Below are 8,045 nucleotides of genomic sequence, written 5' to 3'. Positions count from 1 at the left end.
CTTGTGTTATCCTCTAAAGTATTGATCCAAACCAGGTTTAATGGACTGTTGCAGTGTGGTACCACACTACTACGTGATCCAAACCAGAAAAAACCCAGGGTCTGTCCAACAAGTATGTGAAAAACGCGAAAGTATGACCCTGATGTGGGCAAATCATAGACGTAACCCAGACCTAACATGCGAAATCCTCTAAAATATTTATCAAGACCAGGTTTAATTGAATGTTTCAGTGTGGTACCACATTACTACGTGATCCAAACCAGAAAAAACCCAGGATCTGTTCAACAAGTATGTGAAAAACCCGAAAATGTGAGCCTGATGAGGGCAAATCCCAGACCTAACTCAAACCTAACATGCGTTATCCTCTAAAATATTTATCAAGACCAGGTTTAATTGACTGTTTCAGCGTGGTACCACATTACTACGTGATCCAATCCAGAAAAAGTCCAGGATCTAGCCATCTAGTACGAGAAATATGCGAAAGAATGAGCCTGATGAGAGCAAATCCCAGACCTAACCTAGACCTAACATGAATTGTTCTCTAAAATATTGATCGAAACCAGGTTTAATTGACTGTTTCAGTGTGGTCCCACATTACTACGTGATCCAGACCAGAAAAAACCCAGGATCCGTTCAACAAGTATGTGAAGAATGCGAAAGTATGAGTCTGATGAGTGAAAATCCCAGGCCTAACCAAGACCTAACATGCGTTATCCTCAAAAATATTGATCGAAGCCTGGTTTAATCGACTGTTTCAGTGTGGTACCACATTACTATGTGATCCAAACCAGAAAATAACCCAGGATCTGTTCAACGAGTATGTGAAGTGTGCGAAAGTATGAGCCTGATGAGGGCAAATCCCAGACCTAACTCAAACCTAACATGCGTTATCCTCTAAAATATTTATCGAGACCAGGTTTAATTGATTGTTTCAGTGTGGTCCCACATTACTACGTGATCCAATCCAGAAAAAGCCCAGGATCTAGCCATCAAGTATGAGTAATATGCGAAAGTATGAGCCTGATGAGAGTAAATCCCAGACCTAACCTAGACCTAACATGCGTTATCCTCTAAAGTATTGATCCAAACCTGGTTTAATCGACTGTTTCAGTGTGGTACCACATTACTATGTGATCCAAACCAGAAAATTACCCAGGATCTGTTCAAGGAGTATGTGAGTGTGCGAAAGTATGAGCCTGGTGAGGGCAAATCCTAGACCTAACTCAAACCTAACATGCGTTATCCTCTAAAATATTTATCAAGACCAGGTTTAATTGACTGTTTCAGCGTGGTACCACATTACTACGTGATACAATCCAGAAACAGCCCAGGATCTAGCCATGAAGTATGAGAAATATGCGAAAGTACGAGCCTGATGAGGGCAAATCCTAGACCTAACCCAGACCTAACATGCGTTATCCTCTAAAATATTTATCGAAACCAGGTTTAATTGACTGTTTCAGTGTTGTACTTCATTACTACGTGATGCAATCCAGAAAAAGCCCAGGATCTAGCCATCAAGTATGAGAAATATGCGAAAGAATGAGCCTGATGAGGGCAAATCCTAGACCTAACCCAGACCTAACATGCGTTATCCTCTAAAATATTTATCAAGACCAGGTTTAATTGAATGGTTCAGTGTGGTACCACATTACTACGTGATCCAAACCAGTAAGAACCCAGGATCCGTTCAACATGTATGTGAAAAATGCGAAAGTATGAGTCTGATGAGTGAAAATCCAAGACCTAGCCTAGACCTAACATGCGTTATCCTCTAAAATATTGATCCAAACCAGGTATAATGGACTGTTTCAGTGTGGTACCACACTACTACGTGATCCAAACCAGAAAAAACCCAGGATCTGTTCAACAAGTATGTGAAAAACGCGAAAGTATGAGTCTGATGAGGTCAAATCCCAGACCAATCCCAGACTTAACTTGCGTTATCCTCTAAAATATTGATCGAAACCAGGTTTAATCATCTGTTTCGGCGTGGTACCACATTACTACGTGATACAATCCAGAAAAAGCCCAGGATCTAGCCATCAAGTTTGAGAAATATGCGAAAGAATGAGCCTGATGAGGGCAAATACTAGACCTAATCCAGACCTAACATGCGTTGTCCTCTAAAATATTGATCGCAACCAGGTTTAATTGACTGTTTTAGTGTGGTCCCACATTACTACGTGATCCAAACCAGAAAAAACCCAGCATCCGTTCAACAAGTATGTGAAGAATGCGAAAGTATGAGTCTGATGAGTGAAAATCCCAGGCCTAACCTAGACCTAGCATGCGTTATCCTCTAAAATATTGATCGAAACCAGGTTTAATCGACTGTTTCAGCGTGGTACCACATTACTACGTGATACAATCCAGAAACAGCCCAGGATCTAGACATGAAGTATGAGAAATATGCGAAAGTATGAGCCTGATGAGGGCAAATCCTAGACCTAACCCAAGCCTAACATGCGTTATCCTCTAAAATATTTATCAAGACCAGGTTTAATTGAATGTTTCAGTGTGGTCCCACATTACTACGTGATCCAAACCAGAAAAAACCCAGGATCCGTTCAACAAGTATGTGAAGAATGCGAAAGTATGAGCCTGATGAGGGCAAATCCTAGACCTAACTCAAACCTAACATGCGTTATCCTCTAAAATATTTATCAAGACCAGGTTTAATTGACTGTTTCAGCGTGGTACCACATTACTACGTGATACAATCCAGAAACAGCCCAGGATCTAGCCATGAAGTATGAGAAATATGCGAAAGTACGAGCCTGATGAGGGCAAATCCTAGACCTAACCCAGACCTAACATGCGTTATCCTCTAAAATATTTATCGAAACCAGGTTTAATTGACTGTTTCAGTGTTGTACTTCATTACTACGTGATGCAATCCAGAAAAAGCCCAGGATCTAGCCATCAAGTATGAGAAATATGCGAAAGAATGAGCCTGATGAGGGCAAATCCTAGACCTAACCCAGACCTAACATGCGTTATCCTCTAAAATATTTATCAAGACCAGGTTTAATTGAATGTTTCAGTGTGGTACCACATTCCTACGTGAACCAAACCAGAAAAAACCCAGGATCCGTTCAACAAGTATGTGAAGAATGCGAAAGTATGAGTCTGATGAGTGAAAATCCCAGGCCTAACCTAGACCTAACATGCGTTATCCTCAAAAATATTGATCGAAACCAGGTTTAATCGACTGTTTCAGTGTGGTACCACATTACCATGCGATCCAAACCAGAAAATAACCCAGGATCTGTTCAACGAGTATGTGAAGTGTGCGAAAGTATGAGTCTGATGAGGTCAAATCCCAGACCAATCCCAGACTTAACTTGCGTTATCCTCTAAAATATTGATCGAAACCAGGTTTAATCGACTGTTTCAGTGTGGTACCACATTACTACGTGATCCAAACCAGAAAAAACCCAGGATCAGTTCAACAAGTATGTGAAGAATGCGAAAATATGAGTCTGATGAGTGAAAATCCCAGGGCTAACCTAGACCTAACATGCGTTATCCTCTAAAATATTGATCGAAACCAGCTTTAATCGACTGTTTCAGTGTGGTATCACACTACTACGTGACCCAAACCAGAGAAAACCCATGATCTGTTCAACAAGTATGAGAAATATGCGAAAGAATGAGCCTGATGAGAGCGAATCCCAGACCTAACCTAGACCTAACATGCGTTATCCTCTAAAATATTAGGCGAAACCAGGTTTAATGAACTGTTTCAGTGTGGTCCCACATTACTACGTGATCCAAACCAGAAAAAACCCAGGATCCGTTCAACAAGTATGTGAAGAATGCGAAAGTATGAGTCTGATGAGTGAAAATCCCAGACCTAACCTAGGCCTAACATGTGTTATCCTCTAAAATATTGATTGAAACCAGGTTTAATTGACTGCTTCAGCGTGGTACCACATTACTACGTGATACAATCCAGAAACAGCCCAGGATCTAGCCATGAAGTATGAGAAATATGCGAAAGTATGAGCCTGATGAGGGCAAATCCTAGACCTAACCCAGACCTAACATGCGTTATCCTCTATAATATTTATCAAGACCAGGTTTAATTGATTGTTTCGGTGTGGTTCCACATTACTACGTGATCCAAACCAGAAAAAACTCAGGATCTGTTCAACGAGTATGTGAAGTGTGTGAAAGTATGAGTCTCATGAGGGCAAATCCCCGACCTATCCCAGACTTAACTTGCGTTATCCTCTAAAATATTGATCGAAACCAGGTTTAATCGACTGTTTCAGTGTGGTACCACATTACTACGTGATCCAAACCAGAAAAAACCCAGGATCAGTTCAACAAGTATGTGAAGAATGCGAAAGTATGAGTCTGATGAGTGAAAATCCCAGGGCTAACCTAGATCTAACATGCGTCATCCTCAAAAATATTGATCAAAACCTGGTTTAATCGACTGTTTCAGTGTGGTACCACATTACTATGTGATCCAAACCAGAAAAAACCCAGGATCTGTTCAACAAGTATGTGAAAAACGCGAAAGTATGAGTCTGATGTGGTCAAATCCCAGTCCTATCCCAGACTTAACTTGCGTTATCCTCTAAAATATTGATCGAAACCAGGTTTAATCGACTGTTTCAGCGTGGTACCACATTACTACGTGATACAATCCAGAAAAAGCCCAGGATCTAGCCATCAAGTTTGACAAATATGCGAAAGAATGAGCCTGATGAGGGCAAATCCTAGACCTAATCCAGACCTAACATGCGTTATCCTCTAAAATATTGATCGAAACCAGGTTTAATCGACTGTTTCAGCGTGGTACCACATTACTACGTGATCCAAACCAGAAAAAACCCAGCATCCGTTCAACAAGTATGTGAAGAATGCGAAAGTATGAGTCTGATGAGTGAAAATCCCAGGCCTAACCTAGACCTAGCATGCGTTATCCTCTAAAATATTGATCGAAACCAGGTTTAATCGACTGTTTCAGCGTGGTACCACATTACTACGTGATACAATCCAGAAACAGCCCAGGATCTAGACATGAAGTATGAGAAATATGCGAAAGTATGAGCCTGATGAGGGCAAATCCTAGACCTAACCCAAGCCTAACATGCGTTATCCTCTAAAATATTTATCAAGACCAGGTTTAATTGACTGTTTCAGCGTGGTACCACATTACTACGTGATACAATCCAGAAACAGCCCAGGATCTAGCCATGAAGTATGAGAAATATGCGAAAGTACGAGCCTGATGAGGGCAAATCCTAGACCTAACCCAGACCTAACATGCGTTATCCTCTAAAATATTTATCGAAACCAGGTTTAATTGACTGTTTCAGTGTTGTACTTCATTACTACGTGATGCAATCCAGAAAAAGCCCAGGATCTAGCCATCAAGTATGAGAAATATGCGAAAGAATGAGCCTGATGAGGGCAAATCCTAGACCTAACCCAGACCTAACATGCGTTATCCTCTAAAATATTTATCAAGACCAGGTTTAATTGAATGTTTCAGTGTGGTACCACATTCCTACGTGAACCAAACCAGAAAAAACCCAGGATCCGTTCAACAAGTATGTGAAGAATGCGAAAGTATGAGTCTGATGAGTGAAAATCCCAGGCCTAACCTAGACCTAACATGCGTTATCCTCAAAAATATTGATCGAAACCAGGTTTAATCGACTGTTTCAGTGTGGTACCACATTACCATGCGATCCAAACCAGAAAATAACCCAGGATCTGTTCAACGAGTATGTGAAGTGTGCGAAAGTATGAGTCTGATGAGGTCAAATCCCAGACCAATCCCAGACTTAACTTGCGTTATCCTCTAAAATATTGATCGAAACCAGGTTTAATCGACTGTTTCAGTGTGGTACCACATTACTACGTGATCCAAACCAGAAAAAACCCAGGATCAGTTCAACAAGTATGTGAAGAATGCGAAAATATGAGTCTGATGAGTGAAAATCCCAGGGCTAACCTAGACCTAACATGCGTTATCCTCTAAAATATTGATCGAAACCAGCTTTAATCGACTGTTTCAGTGTGGTATCACACTACTACGTGACCCAAACCAGAGAAAACCCATGATCTGTTCAACAAGTATGAGAAATATGCGAAAGAATGAGCCTGATGAGAGCGAATCCCAGACCTAACCTAGACCTAACATGCGTTATCCTCTAAAATATTAGGCGAAACCAGGTTTAATGAACTGTTTCAGTGTGGTCCCACATTACTACGTGATCCAAACCAGAAAAAACCCAGGATCCGTTCAACAAGTATGTGAAGAATGCGAAAGTATGAGTCTGATGAGTGAAAATCCCAGACCTAACCTAGGCCTAACATGTGTTATCCTCTAAAATATTGATTGAAACCAGGTTTAATTGACTGCTTCAGCGTGGTACCACATTACTACGTGATACAATCCAGAAACAGCCCAGGATCTAGCCATGAAGTATGAGAAATATGCGAAAGTATGAGCCTGATGAGGGCAAATCCTAGACCTAACCCAGACCTAACATGCGTTATCCTCTATAATATTTATCAAGACCAGGTTTAATTGATTGTTTCGGTGTGGTTCCACATTACTACGTGATCCAAACCAGAAAAAACTCAGGATCTGTTCAACGAGTATGTGAAGTGTGTGAAAGTATGAGTCTCATGAGGGCAAATCCCCGACCTATCCCAGACTTAACTTGCGTTATCCTCTAAAATATTGATCGAAACCAGGTTTAATCGACTGTTTCAGTGTGGTACCACATTACTACGTGATCCAAACCAGAAAAAACCCAGGATCAGTTCAACAAGTATGTGAAGAATGCGAAAGTATGAGTCTGATGAGTGAAAATCCCAGGGCTAACCTAGATCTAACATGCGTCATCCTCAAAAATATTGATCGAAACCTGGTTTAATCGACTGTTTCAGTGTGGTACCACATTACTATGTGATCCAAACCAGAAAAAACCCAGGATCTGTTCAACAAGTATGTGAAAAACGCGAAAGTATGAGTCTGATGTGGTCAAATCCCAGTCCTATCCCAGACTTAACTTGCGTTATCCTCTAAAATATTGATCGAAACCAGGTTTAATCGACTGTTTCAGCGTGGTACCACATTACTACGTGATACAATCCAGAAAAAGCCCAGGATCTAGCCATCAAGTTTGACAAATATGCGAAAGAATGAGCCTGATGAGGGCAAATCCTAGACCTAATCCAGACCTAACATGCGTTATCCTCTAAAATATTGATCGAAACCAGGTTTAATCGACTGTTTCAGCGTGGTACCACATTACTACGTGATACAATCCAGAAAAAGCCCAGGATCTAGCCATCAAGTTTGACAAATATGCGAAAGAATGAGCCTGATGAGGGCAAATCCTAGACCTAACCTATTCCTAGCATGCGTTATCCTCTAAAATATTGATCGAAACCAGGTTTAATTGATTGTTTCAGTGTGGTCCCACATTACTACGTGATCCAATCCAGAAAAAGCCCAGGATCTAGCCATCAAGTATGAGAAATATGCGAAAGTATGAGCCTGACGAGGGCTAATCCTAGACCTAACCTAGACCTAACATGAATTATTTTCTAAAATATTTATCAAGACCAGGTTTAATTGAATGTTTCAGTGTGGTACCACATTACTACGTGATCCAAACCAGAAAAAACCCAGGATCTGTTCAACAAGTATGTGAAAAACGCGAAAGTATGAGTCTGATGAGGTCAAATCCCAGACCTATCCCAGACTTAACTTGCGTTATCCTCTAAAATATTGTTATAAACCAGGTTTAATCGACTGTTGCAGCGTGGTACCACATTACTACGTGATACAATCCAGAAACCGCCCAGGATCTAGCCATGAAGTATGAGAAATATGCGAAAGTATGAGCCTGATGAGGGCAAATCCTAGACCTAACCCAAACCTAACATGCGTTATCCTCTAAAATATTTATCAAGACCAGGTTTAATTGAATGTTTCAGTGTGGTACCACATTACTACGTGAACCAAACCAGAAAAAACCCAGGATCCGTTCAACAAGTATGTTAAA

This window comes from Colletes latitarsis, unplaced genomic scaffold (genome assembly GCF_051014445.1).
Source record: "Colletes latitarsis isolate SP2378_abdomen unplaced genomic scaffold, iyColLati1 scaffold0013, whole genome shotgun sequence".
NCBI classification, from domain to species: Eukaryota; Metazoa; Arthropoda; class Insecta; order Hymenoptera; family Colletidae; genus Colletes; species Colletes latitarsis.
The sequence above is the reverse complement of the archived record's forward strand: the minus strand, read 5'-3'. Positions refer to the sequence as shown.